The sequence below is a fragment of the Anabrus simplex genome, chromosome 6 (assembly GCF_040414725.1).
Source record: "Anabrus simplex isolate iqAnaSimp1 chromosome 6, ASM4041472v1, whole genome shotgun sequence".
Taxonomy (NCBI): Eukaryota; Metazoa; Arthropoda; class Insecta; order Orthoptera; family Tettigoniidae; genus Anabrus; species Anabrus simplex.
In genome coordinates, this window is record NC_090270.1 from 348,805,707 (window position 1) to 348,823,735 (window position 18,029).

The window sequence follows — 18,029 nt, forward strand, 5'->3', positions numbered from 1 at the left end:
AACAGAAGTGGCCCGGAGACCCTAAAGTCAGCAGTTTATATCCTCTCGCGGAAGGTTCGAGGCGTTAGGGGAATGAAAACACCCTCCCACAAAGTCTTTATTGGGTAGGATACAGCAACATATTCAAGTTGGGGGAAGATACCTCGGATTGGTCAGCAATTAATAAAAGAAATTCGGGATTGGGTAAATACAAAACAAGGGGAAAGAGAGGGGTATACAGCCAACTTAAACAATAACAGAAAGAAATTTAACAAGAAACAAACTTTTGAAATAACAATTTCTCCAAAAAAACAGTTCTTTCACTCCGCACTAGGGTGCACTATTGTTGATCTTCAGTAGTGTCCTCTAGAAGAGAAAGTTCACACTTCTTACTACAAGCAAAACAAAATACGTCGAAAATGACACAGTTCAAAAACTCCAAATTTTCCACGTAGTGACATCTTCTGAGAAATTTGAAAATTAATACCGTCAATAAAGTTCAGACTTCCTCCAGCAGAGGAGTTTCAATTGGCGCACATTTTAAATTAGCGGTGTGGAGGTGTACCGCCCGGTACAGACCTCCCCCCCAAAAGTTCCTCCAGGGGTGACACATGCAATTGTTTGGAAAGGTCCAAGTTTTGATGTTGATATGGAGACTAATTGCAGAAGTATTTATAAGATTTTCTTAATATGGTTTGATTCAGTTTCAAAATTTTTGTTGTAACTGGAGAAGTAAAGTTTTTATGTTTGTAGAAGTTGAATTCAGAATATAAAATTTAGTTTTTAAAGTTGAGGAAAATTTTCTAAGTCCACCAAATATTGCAGTAGAATACCCAAGAAAAGGTAGTAAAGTTGATCTGGAATGTCCATATAGTTGATGTTGATTAAGTTGGATGGCCAGACCGGCCGTTGCAGCTTGCGTCCAGAGGAGGCCGCTCGGACCCCTCAAGTACCCTGAGATACCGCTCGCCCGCAGTATGAGGGCAGCAGTGGTGTTGAAACACGCCGCGCCCGCGGTGAACATATACAGGCTGCGGGCAAGTAGCAGGTCGTGCGCCGCACATCAGCCTTGGCCGGGAGGAGAGCTCCGGCTCGCCGTGCACATGTGGTCCTCGCTGGGGAAGAGGGGGCCCTTCCTCTGACCCAGTCGCAGCACGGCGCCGCACGGCTGCGGGGGCACTGAAACATTAAAGCTAGGCGGCAGAATTTTGTTGGACCATCATCATTTTTTGAGGGCTCAGGCTTGTAGAGAGGTTGAGCGGCCAGCTGCGTGCAGAAATCCATGGCCTTAATTAAGCCACTGTGTAGAGTGGAGCAGGAGGCGGGAGCGTGGTAATGGCCGTGGCAAGGACAGGATGGCAGTTTAACCGTGCGGGAGGGGTTTACAAAAAACTTACATATGAAACTAAATATTATAGAAGGGGCAGAATGCCTTAAAAGTGAAAACTCAAAAAAAAAAAATATATAACCTTCATATTCCTTTCACGATTATATGAAGCAAGTTAACCCAGAAATTACACCGGTTTCACCTGTGACAGGTGAACCCTAAATATCCTCTCGGTAGCTGGATTACTTAATAATAACGTAACCGGCGTCAGAAAATCGAGAATGACACACGGCCCATGAAATCTGGGGGCAAGCTTGCCCGCGGGAACAAAATTCTTGACCATCACTTGGTCGCCTACCTTCAAATTGGTGGGTCTCCGTCCACGATCATACCTTTCCCTAACCTTTTCATGAGAGACTTTAAGATTGGCTTTAGCCTTCTTCCAAAGATCTTTAATGTTATCCGGATCTATTGTCTCGGGTAGAATGTCACTCAGAGACCAGAGGTTAGAGAGCGGCGTGTTGGTAACGAACTTGAACATCAAAGAAGCTGGAGTAAATGTATGTGATTCATGAACCGCCGAATTCAAAGCAAAAGCTAACCAATGCAGGGACGTGTCCCACCTGGAATGATCTTCATGGTGATAGGCAATAAGCGCGGACCTGAGATTACGGTTAACCCGTTCAGCCAGAGATGGTTGAGGGTAATCAGCAGAAGTAGTTACATGAGAGATGGACAAGTCAAAGCAGAATTTACGAAATAAATTAGATGTAAAAGCCTTAGCATTATCAGATACAATATATTGGCACGGACCAAAAGAAGCAAAAATAGAATTTAGGCAAGTAATGGTGAACTGAGCGGTAGCCAGCTTAGTCGGGAATAACCAGTAAAATCTAGTAAAGCCATCTACGCATACAAAGATGAACTTGTTGGCATTTCCCTTTGACTGGGGGAAGGGTCCTACATAATCAATATACAGGCGTTCCATGGGGCGCGACGCTTGATGCGAAAAGGCCTACCTTGGTGGACATGGTGGGTTTACTGAGCAAACAAGATTTACAAGCTTTTACTAGTTCACGGATTTCACCGTCCATACCTTTCCAGATGAACATTTCACGAATCTTCTCACGAGTTTTAAAGATACCGAGATGCCTTCCTAATGGGGTCTCATGATAATACTTGAAGATCATAGGTACAAGAACAGCTGGAACGACAACTTTCATCATCTTATCATGCCTCGATGGGCAACATAAAACACCATTCCTCAGAACGTAAGGGACAACATGTTCCCCAGAAGAAAGGGTTTCCATTATTGGAGCCAGCGTCGGATCTTCACGTTGGTATTTCTCGATATCCCTAAAGAGCATGGGAGCATCAGTTAAGATGGCATTAACACCAGATAGTATGGACTCGGGAGGTGATGAACTGTCGGCCGGTTCGTGGGTCTCAACGTCGTTGGAAAACATACGGCTGAGTCCATCAGCGACAACATTTTCAGTACCTCTGATATGCCGGACATCGAATTGGAAGGCAGAAATACGGATGGCCCAACGGGCTATACGACCAGTACGACGCGGCCTACCTAAGACCCAGCTTAAGGCTTGATTATCTGTCTCCAGGTCGAATTTGACATGTTCCAGATAGAGACGGAACTTCTCTAAGGCAAATAAGACTGCCAACCCTTCGAGCTCATAGATAGAATACTTGGCTTCTTGAGCCGATAGAGTCCTCGATGCATAGGCGATGGGTCGCCTCCCTAGTTCAGTCTCTTGAAGAAGAACTGCAGCTACTGCTGACGACGACGCGTCGGTTTGGACGATCGATGAATTTCTTCGAGAAATCAGGCATAGCAAGTACAGGGGCATTACATAGAGCTAATTTAAGATCTTCAAAAGCGGCTTGTTGAGAAGGTCCCCACTCGAATTTGATGCCTTTCCTACGAAGAAGGTTCAAGGGCGCCGCTCTATTAGCGAAGTTAGGAATAAACTTCCTGAAGAAATTCACCATACCAATGAACCTGGCGATACCTTTAATGTCCTTGGGAGGTTTAAAATCACGGATGGCCTGTGTTCTAGAATGATCGACTGCTACACCATCAGGTGACACAATATGCCCTAGGAATGACATAGAGGGCTTAGCAAAGGCAACCTTGGACAACTTGACAGTTAACCCAGCCTTAAGAAGGCGATCGAGAACTTCTCGCAGATGATCTAGATGTTCTTCAAAAGTCTCTGAAAATACGACGACATCATCCAAGTAGTGGTACAAGTACTCAAATTTGATGTCGGAGAAGACCCTATCTAGCAGCCTAGTGAGTACAGCTGCTCCCGTGGGGAGCCCGAAAGGCACGCGGTTGTATTCGTATAAATTCCAGTCCGTGGCAAACGCTGTAAGATGTTTAGACTCTTCGGCAAGGGGAATTTGATTATAGGCCTGATTCAAGTCCAAGATAGTAAAGAACTTGGCCTTACGAAACCATGAAAAACAAGAATGAAGGTCAGGAAGGGGCACTGATTGCAACACCACCTTCCGATTGAGAGCCCTATAATCAATGACAGGCCTGAAGCCCCCCTGGGGTCTCAGGACTAGAAAAATAGGCGACGAATACGCCGACTTAGAGGGCCTAATAATACCATCCTTCAACATCTGATCGATGATTTCTTTCAGAGCCTTCATTTTAGGTGGAGATAGCCTATAAGGTGGAAAATGAACAGGAATCGAATCCGTGACCTCAATTTTGTATTCAATAAGGTCAGTAACACCAAGAGTATCAGAGAACACCTCTGGAAACGACTGACACAACTTACGAATACTATCAGCCTGCTCCTCAGGTAGATGTCTAAGGTCTAACAACATCTCATCCTGGGTAGGCGAAATAGATGAGCATGATACAGAATTACACTTTAACAAGGGAATTTTACAATTGGACGCAAATTTGAATGTGCACGACCTACTCTGGAGATCGAGCACAAGACCAGTGTGAGAAATGAAGTCCGCTCCCAGTATGATGGGGCAAGACAAGTGCTTAGCCACAAACAGTTTGATTTTCCATGTAAATTTAAAAATACGAATTTTGACCTGTACAGAACCTAGAATTTCTAATGGAGATGAATTAGCCGAAACATATTGAACAGTAGATGAGCCATAGTCAGGTAATTTACAAACAGACTTCAATTTTGAATACCATTGGTCCGAAATAATTGAACAAACACTGCCTGAATCTAATAGAGTGGTTATAGGCTCGTTATTTAACTCAATCTTAAGAAAAGGAACAGGTGCGGGGGTATCCGCCGCAATCCTAAGACATTCTTTGGGGCATTCGAAAGATGGATTTGCAAATTGAACGTTCCCTGAATTCACGACCTTTTTGCCAGGGGCTGAGCCTTGGGAAGCAGAATTAGTCGACTCAGCCGAAGCCGCTAGTCACATTTTATTATTGGCACTGGTGGAATTTGCACCAGAAGTTGAGCAGGAGGGGGTGCTATTTGAGTTTGGGCAATTCTTGGCGATATGTGAGAAAGCCCCACATTTAAAACAGCCTTGTGCTGAACCAGCTCCATTATTTGCCCTACTAGACTTGATCAGTGGACACTTATTGTGAAGATGGTCGGGCGACCCGCAAGCATAACATTTACGAGGTGTGACTGATCGGCGAGGTGGAGGCCGAGTATTACTAAAAGAAGGCGGGGGTTCTTTCGCGACACGCAAGGAATCGGCGTATCTCACTCCTTCCGCTGAGACGGCCAACGCTTCAAGTTCAGAGAAAGTTTGCGGGCACGCCGCGAAACACAAATATGACCTATAGGATGGTGAGATACCTTCCACAATAGCCTGTACAATCTGGTCTTCAGGAAAATGAAGAGCAAACACCCTAGTATAGAATTTAATGTCTTGTATGAAATCAGCCAGATTTTCATCCAATCTCTGTACTCGATAATAGTACTTCTGAATCAGAGATGACCTTGCGCGGGCGGGAATAAAATTTGCAAGCAAGTGTGCATGAAAATCTTCAATAGATGACTGTTCGGCTATGGCTCTTACTATTTTGTCAGAGAGAATACCAATAGCATAAGGATAGATGATTTGCAAAATTTGACATGGGGAAAGAAAAAACACAAGGGCACGATCCTGAAATTCAACTAGAAATCTTAAAAATGAAATTACTTCACTGGTGGTATTAACGGAAAACTTCGATATACCTCTGAGCAACATTGCCAATGGATGAGGCAAGCTGCTGAACCCTGGTGACATAGTAGGTAAAGGTTTCAATGGCAAGGAAGTTAATTCCGAACGTATATTATTCAACGATGCACGGCGTTCAGACTCGTCCAATGGGGCAGAGGTTGTTTGAGCAGCGATGGTTTTCCTATTTACTTCTCCCTTAGGAGGCTCTTCCTCGCTACCTACATTCATCGTGACGGGTTGATCAGTTTTGGGAGGAACCTCCCCAGTTAACAATTGAGTGACCTTGCTAGATAATTCAGAAATATTTTCAAGCAGCGTACTAGCTTCCTTCTTCTGAACGTCATTCAGCTTTAGAGACAACAGATCGTTAACTCTATTTGAAAAATGATATAGCCTGGCTTGCACACGCTTAATTTGATTAGGAGAAGGATCATTTTCATAAAAAAAACTAACTACAGACGCTAGCCCAGTAATATTCTCGACGATCGTGGAAAGAGAGTCGTCAATTTCTTTCTCTCCCAAGGTGGGGATGGAAATGGGCAAATCAAGGGACTCTCTAAGCTTGTTTGTGTCTACCGCAACCGTGCCTCCAGATTGCACATTTCTAATAGTCAATTCATAGATCAACTCCTCCTTGCGCAAATAGTTAAGATGGAGAACATCGCGAGGGCCGGGCATGATGACAGAACAATTTTGAAAAAATCAGAAGATTCCAGCAACTGAGAAAATTGTTAGAGTTTGAATCAAAGCAAAGTTTAGCCGTCAAAAGGGGCTAAATTGAGACCCATTCAACCACGCTCTGCTACCACTTGTTACCGTGTTTTTGTGGTAGTTATGCGTGAAAGAAGGTGCGGGTGTGAACGGGTCTCAAGCTACGAAATTATAGTGCATGTAAAATTAACAAGGTTATATTTTCTTTTCCAAATAACGAAATAACAATCATGGCAGGTACAGAGTAGCAAGGCAATAAAAATACAATTACAAATTTTGCAGGATTTGGGCTTCGAGCCCCAGCCTCACACTTCTTGAGCAATTAGCCCAGTTTTACCCCAAAACACAAGTTTCAACAGAGAGGCAGAAAACCCCATTCATGCCTAGGAGCACTTGCTCCAAAATACACAGAAAGGCCTCCTTTAGGCGCGCAGAAAACAAAATTTTCGGGAAAATAGCAACTTGCTCTCAAAATTCAGGCCTGTCAAAGGCCACACCTAATTCCACCTTCAAGCTGTCCTCCAAGGACATATACACAGGGGTAAAATACCCAACCTACTGAGGTCTATAAAATGAGAAGAAGGTTAATTACATGACCTCTAAAATAACAATTAGAGAGGAGGCGATCTGCACTCCTAATGCATTTGTTTTTTAAAACCTAATCTGGCTCTAGGCCACTAATACAAGGGCTAATCCCATACTACAGAGGTGACTTAAGAAGGAAACAATTTACATTACGTTAAAGAAGAATAGGTAGAGAAAAAAATAAGTTCACCTCAAAACAATATGAGTGGGAGATCGAGAGGGTTAAGCACTCTCTATCCCAATATGTAGTTTAAAAGATAGAATAGATACAAGTTTCTTTACATTTTAAGGAAGGTTACATAATGGAAAAACTTCGGACCCGCCCCGAGAGTTAAACTGCTGAGCTAGCAAAGAAAGAAGTTATTAATCGGCCATTACCTGGTTGTTGACCGCTGCCGGAGAAAGAGGCGCTTCCCGCCCCCTGCTATGTACTATACACACTGAAAGATGGAACAGAAGTGGCCCGGAGACCCTAAAATCAGCAGTTTATATCCTCTCGCGGAAAGTTCGAGGCGTTAGGGGAATGAGAACACCCTCCCACAAAAACTTTATTGGGTAGGATACAGCAACATATTCAAGTTGGGGGAAGATACATCGGATTGGTCAGAAATTAATTAAAGAAATTCGGGATTGGCTAAATACAAAACAAGGGGAGAGGGGTATACAGCCAACTTAAACAATAACAGAAAGAAATTTAACAAGAAACAAACTTTTGAAATAACAATTTCTCCAAAAAAAACAGTTCTTTCACTCCACACTAGGGTGCACTATTGTTGATCTTCAGTAGTGTCCTCTAGAAGAGAAAGTTCACACTTCTTACTACAAGCAAAACAAAAATACGTCGAAAATGGCACAGTTCAAAAACTCCAAATTTTCCACGTAGTGACATCTTCTGAGAAATTTGAAAATTAATACCGTCAATAAAGTTCAGACTTCCTCCAGCAGAGGAGTTTCAATTGGCGCACATTTTAAATTAGCGGTGTGGAAGTGTACCGCCCGGTACAGAATACACACACTATTTTCTAATAAGATATTATAATATGCTACAATAATTTTAAGCTACATTCAGATGTATTCTAATTACAACAGGTTATTACCAAGCACAAACAGAAAAGAAAATTATCATTAAAGTTTCACATTTGCTAAACTACTCAAAATATTGGAATATTTACTCTAATTTCTACTAAGTTACAATACTACACCACAATAATGCTTAAACTACGTTCAGACAGATCCCAATTACAATAGGTAATTACAAAGCACAAATGGAAATAAAAATTGCAATTAGCCCTAAATTAGATATTCGCAAGAATAAAAATAAAATAATATTAGGTCATTTGGTCTTTTAAAAATTCACGTAACCGAGCTCGATAGCTGCAGTCGCTTAAGTGCGGCCAGTATCCAGTATTCGGGAGACAGCAGGTTCGAACCCCACTGTCGGCAGCCCTGAAGATGGTTTTCCGTGGTTTCCCATTTTCACACCAGGCAAATGCTGGGGCTGTACCTTAAATTAAGGCCATGGCCGCTTCCTTCTCACTCCCAGCCCTTCCCTGTTCCATCGTCGCCATAAGACCTATCTGTATCGGTGCGACGTAAAGCAACTAGCAAAAAAAAAAAAACATTTAAAAAAAACATTTTAAAAAAAATTCACGTATATATACATACTGTATATATAAATGGAAATTCTAAGTTCCCCCCATGGGAACTTAGAATTTCCATTTGGAATTGCTAGGCGGGCATTAATTCCATTGTGGAGTTTTATCTCCCGTATGCAGTTATCAGACTGTGCTTCATAAATAAGCTTCTGATAAGTTCACCTGCATACACCCCAGCGTCAGTGGGTAGGGTCTGACACATCCCACTCTGAAGAGTCTAGTGTCAGACCTAAGACGAAACGCTGGTTAATAGAGCAAACGCCGGAAAAGCCATCCATCTAATTTTTGATCTGTATATATAAATATATACCAACACTCAGCTCTTACACTTATTATCTAAACCAAACCAAAAACCAAATCCCATGGTGCAAACGCCCCGAAGGGCCATGGCCTAACAAGCGACCGCCGCTCAGCCCGAAGGCCTACAGATTACGAGGTGTCGTGTGGTCACCATGACAGATCCTCTCGGCCGTTATTCTTGGCTTTCTACACCGGGGCCGCCATCTCACTATCAGATAGCACCTCAATTGTAATCACGTAGGCTGAGTGGACCTTGAACCAGCCCTCAGATGCACGTAAAAATACCTGACCTGGCCGAGAGTCAAACCCGGAGCCTCCGGGTAAGAGGCAGGCATGTTACCCCTACACTGCGGGGCCGGACACTTGTTCTTACCAATTAAAATTCACCGTAATTCATGATACAACACAGAGAATGATAACATCACTGTATGGTTTTATGTGGAATCCGAATAAAAGATTTTTTTTTTGTTCAAAAATCCCACAAGCATTAAGAAAGAATTGAAACTGATTGAAGTAAATAATATTGACAGTAAAACATTGTTTGAAATGTTAACTGTGACTGGGTACTGCCCAGATTGCTACAGGACAAGGGATTTGTTCACATGCATGTAAATCATTCCCTTCAATTCCTTGATTCCTGGAGGAGTGGACATGATGGGGTCTGTGCACAACCAGATTACGAGAATCTGAAGCTCGGGAGCTATCCCGTTCCGGCACTTGGAGGGAAAGGGGATATTTCCTAGGCTATCTTGTGGAATTCCTCTTCAGGAGTGCTTTTGCTTTACACCAGGAGTCCACCATTTCTTGTGAACAGCTGCAGAACTGTACCCTCCAAAGTAGTAAGGTAGATTTTAACATAATGCTCCTCTTTACATGTTCTTGTAGGTATTTTTTTTCACACTGTGTGGACAGTGGGTGCCAATGTCATAGAAAAAAGTCTCTTGAAGGGAGTTCTCGAGACAGAGGATGGATTGGAAGAGACAATTCTTATGGTTGGTCTGTATCGAAGCTGACTATAAGCAAATTATCACAAAATAATTTGTTCTATTGTACCACCTATTCAATACAAGCCACGTACTATGTGGGTGAAATTTACATAACACTATGTACACACTTCTCAGGAACATGTTTTGCCCCTTGTTAAGGGCATCATCAGCCTCTAGGTAATCTTAAGGTTAAAAGTCAGAATCATTAACCAATCATGCAAGGAATACACTGAAAATATGTTGCACTTTTCAACATCTTAAGTTAACATGCTACAATTATAATGTGGAAAAATGCCTATTACAAACTATGAGTATAAATAGTGTCTGAACTCATGGGAAATACATTTTTTTAAAATGTAAATGAAAACTAAAAGAAGACCATGACTTGGGCTGGTAACAGTCGTGATAAAGATTGTAATCTTCTTTGGGTATATTAATCCCAAGAATTCTGTACCTGAACTTGATACAAAAACAATGTCCAATTGTTAGAAACAATAGCTAGAGATTGAGAATAATTTAGGTAAGCTGAGAATTGTGATTAAAATGCTGTAACATTTGAAAAATGATCGTATGTTTTCTGTCGCGTAAAGCGGTGGTGTAAATCCAAGTTCAGGCTGGTGCATAATCGTTGAATTCTATCCTGTCAGGCAGGAGATGCTGGAACAGTCAGTTCTACCTTGCCAAACAATATCCCTCCCAAAGACTGTTAATCAATTCTACAAGTAAGAATATTCACACACGACTGTTTGTAACATCATTACCATACATTAGCATGCATTTCTCTCACCATTTTTACAGTTTATGCTGAAAATGTTCCCCATGCGCTGCCAAAATAATCGGCATCTCCTAATGAAGTTACTCTACCAAGTTCTTCAGCACTGATGGATGCAACTGCAGTTCTTACATTGCCTTTAAGTTCATCTAGTGTGCGAGAGTTGTTCCCATAAACTACTTTTTTAACATTCCCCACAAATAAAAATCACATGCCGTTAAATCTGGGCTACGAGGGGGCCATAGATTTTTACTTATGGTCCCCGTACCAAACACGCTTCAGTAAGGAGATAACAACCTTTACGTCTATTTTTATTGTTTACTGAACCTGTGCCAATGGCCGTAGCCGTGTTGAAACACCGGATCCCGTGAGATCTCCGAAGTTAAGCAACATTGGGCGTGGTCAGGAGTTGGTTGGGTTGCCACGCGCTGTTGGTGGGGGGTAAGGGAATGGAGGAGCGGAAAGGAACTGGCCACCCTACCGCACGTAAACTCCGGCTCAGGAGCACCTCTGCGGAGGTTCGGACCTGCCTTCGGGCAGAATAAAAAAAAAGAAGAAAAAAATAACATAAACTGAACCTGTAGGTCTGAATCTCTTGGCCAGTTGTTTTATTGTCTGATTGACAGGAATGGGTCTCCCTGGAAATTTCGCTCGAAACTTTTGTCTTGTCCTAGCGCACGATTTTCTGCACTTAATGTAAGTATTGTGCAGATATACACGTTCACAACGTACATTACAGCACTATACAATACGACGTACAGTACGCACCCTACTATCTCGGAGCTCAGCTCTCAACAACTGCAGAAGTGCCGGAAACTGCGCGCTATTACTTGTCAGTGTGAAGTGAAAGCACGCTGTAATAATACACGAAAGCAAATATATTATACGTACGTAAGTCAATAAGAATACACAAAGTCGTGACAAGACAAGGTTCCTTCCGCTTCAACTAAACTGATCTGTGTAGAAGAGGTAACGGACCGGGCGAGTTGGCCGTGCGTGTAGAGGCGCGCGGCTGTGAGCTTGCATCCGGGAGATAGTAGGTTCGAATCCCACTATCGGCAGCCCTGAAAATGGTTTTCCGTGGTTTCCCATTTTCACACCAGGCAAATGCTGGGGCTGTACCTTAATTAAGGCCACGGCCGCTTCCTTCCAACTCCTAGGCCTTTCCTTTCCCATCGTCGCCATAAGACCTATCTGTGTCGGTGCGACATAAAGCCCCTAGCAAAAAAAAAAAAAAAAAAGAGGTAACGTTGCTTACCTTTTTCGAGGAGTTCTTGCTTCTTATACATCCTACTTGAATTCTGTACGTATGAAATGGAGGAAATAAAATGCTGAGTACGTTGTTAAATGCATTATCCAAACTTGCCTCAATTCTACTTACCTGCTTTACTTTTACCTGCAAATGTAACACTGTGATACACCAGTGACAGTAACTGTAAGACAAAAGACTGACTGAATGGGTGCCTATATTTCTAGAAAATAGATCTCAGAGAATTAGAGTAGGCGAAGCTTTATCTGACCCTGTAATAATTAAGAGGGGAATTCCTCAACACAGTATTACTGGACCTTTATGTTTTCTTATATATATCAATGATATGTGTAAAGAAGTGGAATCAGAGGTAAGGCTGTTTGCAGATGATGTTATTCTGTACAGAGTAATAAATGTTACAAGATTGTGAACGGCTGCAGGGTGACCTCGATAGTGTTGTGAGATGGACGGTGGACAATGGTATGATGATAAACGGGGTTAAAAGTCAGATTGTGAGTTTCACAAATAGGGAAAGTCCTCTCAGTTTTAATTACTGCGCTGATGGGCTGAAAGTTCCTTTTGGGGATCATTGTAAGTATCTAAGTGTTAATATAAGGAAAGATCTTCATTGGGGTAATCACATAAATGGGATTGTAAATAAAGGGTACAGATCTCTGCACATGGTTATGAGGGTGTTTAGGGGTTGTAGTAAGGATGTAAAGGAGAGGGCATATAAGTCTCTAGTAAGACCTCAACTAGAGTATGGTTCCAGTGTATGGGACCCTCACCAGGATTACTTGATTCAAGAACTGGAAAAAAATACAAAGAAAAGCTGCTTGATTTGTTCTGTGTGATTTCCGACAAAAGAGTAGCATTACAAAAATGTTGCAAAGTTTGGGCTGGGAAGACTTAGGAGAAAGAAGACGAGCAGCTCGGTAGATCTTCAATACGGACAAAGAAGATGAAATTTATAACCTGCAATAAGTGGTATGTTCCGAGCTGTCAGCGAAGAGACGGCATGGAATAACATTAGTAGATGAATAAGTTTGAGTGGCATCTTTAAAAGTAGGAAAGATCACAATATGAAGATAAAGTTGGAATTCAAGAGGACAAATTGGGGCAAATATTCATTTATAGGAAGGGGAGTTAGAGATTGGAATAACTTACCACGGGAGATGTTCAATAAATTTCCAATTTCTTTGAAAACATTAAAGAAAAGGCTAGGAAAACAACAGACAGGGAATCTGCCACCTGGATGACTGACCTAAATGCAGATCAATATTGACTGATTGATTGACATGATATCATTTTGCATGGGTTGGTAACGGAAGCAGAGAGTTAGGAATTCTGGGAATGACGTCATGTCAGCCAATGGTTGTGCTCTTAGCTGACCAGCTAATGGTCAATGGCACGTAAAATCTTTCATTAGGTTATAAAAGTGGGCAGCCTGGGTGGCTCCCTGGCATCGGTAATGATCACATCTCACTCATTCGGAACAAATATTTCTGATTCCCTATATCTATATCAAACTTCCACAATCGGGCCGGGCATGGCGCGCCTCACAATCCTTTCGCTATACGCACGGACGCCTGGCGGCGGGTGATGCTGTCACCAACTGTTGAGAAAATGTGACGATATGTTACAACCACTAGGCCTAAATTAACTTTTTCTAGCCGTGCGGGCAGTATGCACCGTGGCGATAGCTAAGAGCCTCTCGAGGGGAGTGCCGGGGGCCACTGTTCTCATGACAGAGCTTGGCCTATATTTATGAAGATAGGTTACATCTACTAAATTACATTTTTTTTCTTGACGAGCGAGTGTTTTTATTTTGCACGGGTTGGTGTGGCGTGCATACGACCTCTAGCAAGAAAAAAGTTGCATAGACTTCTTCACAGCTGATCGGAGCTGGCCAATGGGAGTAAAGAAAATGGTGGCAATTTCTTCTTTCAAGCTGTTTTGCTTTCAATTTTCCTATATAAGAAAGAATACTTTTTGGGGCAGGATGGTGGGATTATAGCAAGCGTGGAGGAAGGATCTCTCCTCTCTGGTACTCCAGATATTGTAAAACGTTCCTTCTCAATCTTTACTAATGATTACCAATGCCGGCCCGCTTGCGGAAGCGCCACCCACATCTCTCTTCTATAAGGATTTTATGGTATAATTCATATTCGTGGCGAAATGCCGTGTCAAAACATATCTATTTATGTGTGAAGTAATTGGACGTAAGAAATATACAGTACCGACGAGGAGGATTAAAATAGTTCTGTACAATGTTGTAAAAAGTTCAACGAGCAATACAGATTTAACATGAGATCCATAGTCTGTAATATATATTTCTTCGCAAAGTTGTGGGTTATACGCTGGAGCGAGTACACTAGGTTTATACCAACGACAACTTTCAAATCTGCTCTTCTCTTATTTTAACCAAATGTGGCAGCATTGTGCCTGGACATGATACGAGTTCTGTCGAAGAGCTGGCCCATATACACAGTAGAATACTTCTAAGGGCGGGATACTGGGTCCATGGCTCAATCACTAAATCACTACTGATCTGCATTTAGGGCAGTCGCCCAGGTGGTAGATTCCCTATCTTTTGTTTTCCTAGCCTTTTCTTAAATGACTGCAAAGAAATTGGAAATTTATTGAACATCTCCCTTGGTAAGTTAATATCCCTAACTCCCCTTCCTATAAACGAATATTTGCCCCAATTTGTCCTCTTGAATTCCAACTTTATCTTCATATTGTGATCTTTCCTACTTTTAAAGACACCACTCAAACTCCTTCGTCTACTGATGTCCTCCCACGCCACCTCTCCACTGACAGCTCAGAACATACCACTTAGTCGAGCAGCTCGTCTCCTTTCTCCCAAGTCTTCCCAGCCCAAACTTTGCAACATTTTTGTAACGCTACTCTTTTGTCGGAAATCGCCCAGAACAAATCGAGCTGCTTTTCTTTGGATTTTTTTCCAGTTCTTGAATCAAGTAATCCTGGTAAGGGTCCCATACACTGGAACCATATTCTAGTTGGGGTCTAACTAGAGACTTATATGCCCTCTCCTTTACATCCTTACTACAACCCCTAAACACCCTCATAACCATGTGCAGAGATCTGTACCCTTTATTTACAATCATATTTATGTGATTACCCCAATGAAGATCTTTCCTTATATTAATACCTAGGTATTTACAATGATCCCCAAAGGGAACTTTCACCCCATCAATGCAGTAATTAAAACTGAGAGGACTTTTCCTATTTGTGAAACTCACAACCTGACTTTTATCCCCGTTTATCATCATACCATTGTCCACCGTCCATCTCACAACATTATCGAGGTCATTTTGCAGTTGCTCACAATCTTGTAACTGATTTATTACTCTATACAGAACAACATCATCTGCGAAAAGCCTTATCTCTGATTCCACTTCTTTACACATATCATTGAATAAGAAATTATTATATTAATAAAACCACCTTTCCAATACACAATGTCCTTTATATTTAGGATAAAACCATTTAATTAAATTAATTAATTATTACTTATCATTATCTCCCTTATGAAAAATGAATTTATTAATATAATAATTTCTTATTCTGAAATCCAATACGGTTTTATAATGAGATTTATAACTTGTAATGTAACATACCATTAATGTATATAAGAAAACATAAAGGTCCAATAATACTGCGTTGAGGAATTCCCCTCTTAATTATTACAGGGACAGATAAAGCTTGCATAAAGGAACAACCTTTCCTTTCTACTACTTGAAATATCGCTATAGTGACCACTGACAGGGTAAAAGCTTTGTTGTACACAATTATTACAGAATTCAGATACCCTGCAGCAAGGACTCAATAAACTAAACGAATGGTCTCTGAGAAATGATCTAGAGATAAATACCAGCAAAACAAAAGTTATGAAATTTAGGCGAGGAGGAAATATCTCAACAGAAGATGTCTTTGAGTGTGACAATAACAAACTAGAGCTGGTAAATTCGTATCGTTATTTAGGCTTAACCTTGCAAGTAACTGGGAAGACGTTTACTAAACACATAGAGGAACGATGCACTGCAGCGATCAAATCCATATTTGAAATAAAGAACATTGAGAAACTATCAGTACGAACCGCCCTCATTCTCTTTAACATTAAGATAGCTCCAATAGCCTGCTATGCCATCAGCAAAATATGGACGCACCTCACTATGGCCAACCTGGGGAGACTGGAAGCTGTGAAAGCCACCCACTTGAAAAGAGCATTACGGCTACACAGAACAGTTCGGACACGGTTAGTGTACAAACTGGTAGACACGGACTTTTTCATAAGGGAGATAATGATAAGTAATAATCTAGAATCCACCCCCAGCATATGAGGCCCACATCGAACAAAGACAGCAAAAGCTTGCAGCAATAGATCCAGACTTCTATGAAACTCCTGCAATGAACACAGATGTATGGAAAGAGTCCAACTTTGAACTCCGACATGTCTTTACGCGGACTGCAGCGCATGGTTTTCACCACAGAATTTGTCATCAACGAGGTTACCATCATGCTTCAACCCAGTGTTCCTGTACGCTCTGCGGCTTGTATTGCCCTCAGTACCACCTGATTGATTGTAAGGAGAGGATACATTCCCTGAATTTCTATGCAAACGATGATAACTTTCAAGGGACCTTATCACCAGTCTTTGTTAAAAGTACACAGTGTGTTTAATAAATCTATATATTAATGTTACTGTCTCACTATCACATTTTACGCTGCAGATGTCACAAGATTTAATCAGGGAACACCTGCACACACTCCTGAATTAAAGAGGGTTTGGAGCATGATATTATTGCCACCCTAGCTCTTGATACGCCGGCCCCGTGGTGTAGGGGTAGCGTGCCTGCCTCTTACCCAGAGGCCCCGGGTTTGATTCCCGGCCAGTCCAGGGACTTTTGCCTGGATCTGAGGGCTGGTTCGAGGTCTACTCAGCCTACGTGATTAGAATTGAGGAGCTATCTGACGGTGAGATAGCGGCCCCGGTCTAGAAAGCCAAGAATAACGGCCGAGAGGTTCCGTCGTGCTGACCACACGACACCTCGCAATCTACAGGTATTCGGGCTGAGCAGCGGTCGCTTGGTAGGCCAAGGCCCTTCAAGGGCTGTAGTGCCATGGGGTTTGGTTTTCAGCTCTTGATACACAATCACTCTGAAATCTTTACTAGAATGAGGGCAAGACTTCATTTTCCACACTTCCACAAAGAGCTTCACTTTAAAGTTACCAAATTCTATATTGTGCACTGCGAGTGGTTGTTGTTCAAATTACTTAGCGACTTCCAGAATGTTACTGTCAGAATGGTTCACAGCAGGCACTAATGACTTAAACAAGAATACTTATCGATTTCAATGACTGAAAATAAACATTTAACGCACTATTGTTGAAAGAATTCATTTCGTATTTAAAAAAAAAAAGTACGTACCTTTAGAAGCACAATATCTCAAAAAGGCTGAAACATCAATTTAGGCATTTCTTTTAGGCGCCGCAGAAACGCCAAATTTTCATCACATGTGTACATATAATGCGCACATATAACTTTGCTTTCATGAGGAACAAAATAGCTTTGTTTATTAAAAGAAATCGAAATACCGAGGTCTACTCACCATAACCCTTAATATACATTGTATTATATAACTTATAGTTGCTTACCAAAAGGAGTTCGCTGCCTCATACAATATTGTCTTCCAAATAGTTAATTTTATGTAGTCAACTATTCTCATTGAAAAGATAAGTTGTAATACTCATCTTCACATTATTATCAATCTATCAACCAATAACCTGGAAAACCTGCAACATACAATGTTACCACTGATTACCACACAAAGAAATTCTCTCTCCTTTGTTTAAAATACCGATAACACTGTTTATCAATTGTGTCAAGTCACGTAATACAATAGGCCTACTTGAACAAAATATAAACATTTCTATTTACAAGCATTTTTGTTGTTGTTCTTCTTCTCTCGTGCGTTATTGGGCGCTGCACACGGCAATTTACCCAGGCACCCACCGCTGTCTCTTCTTCTTCTTCTACTTCATAGTACCGTATCAGGTCCTCCTGACGTTGGCGATCACTGTGGCGAATGCAGTACGATCTCTTGCTTGGTGGAAAAGTCTTTCAACACTGTGAATTCTAGTCCATTCTTTGATGTTTCCAAGCCATGATGTTCGCCTCTTCCCGACACCTCTTCGACCCTGTATTTTGCCTTGTACAATCCGCTGTAAGATGAGGTAACGGTCATTTCTAAGG

General features: G+C 41.7%; 1 long non-coding RNA gene across 3 annotated transcripts in view; it reads right to left on the reverse strand.

Moving 5' to 3' along the window:
- The window catches only part of LOC136875831 (uncharacterized), a 62,839-nt gene extending 45,043 nt beyond the window's left edge, over positions 1–17,796 (reverse strand). For all 3 annotated transcript variants that reach the window (XR_010860523.2, XR_010860524.2, XR_010860525.2), the window contains exons 1-2: positions 17,715–17,796; positions 17,432–17,569 (exon numbers count right to left, since the gene is read on the reverse strand). This is a non-coding gene — a long non-coding RNA (uncharacterized lncRNA). The remainder of the gene's footprint in view (positions 1–17,431; positions 17,570–17,714) is intronic.
- Between the last annotated feature and the right edge of the window lie 233 nt (positions 17,797–18,029).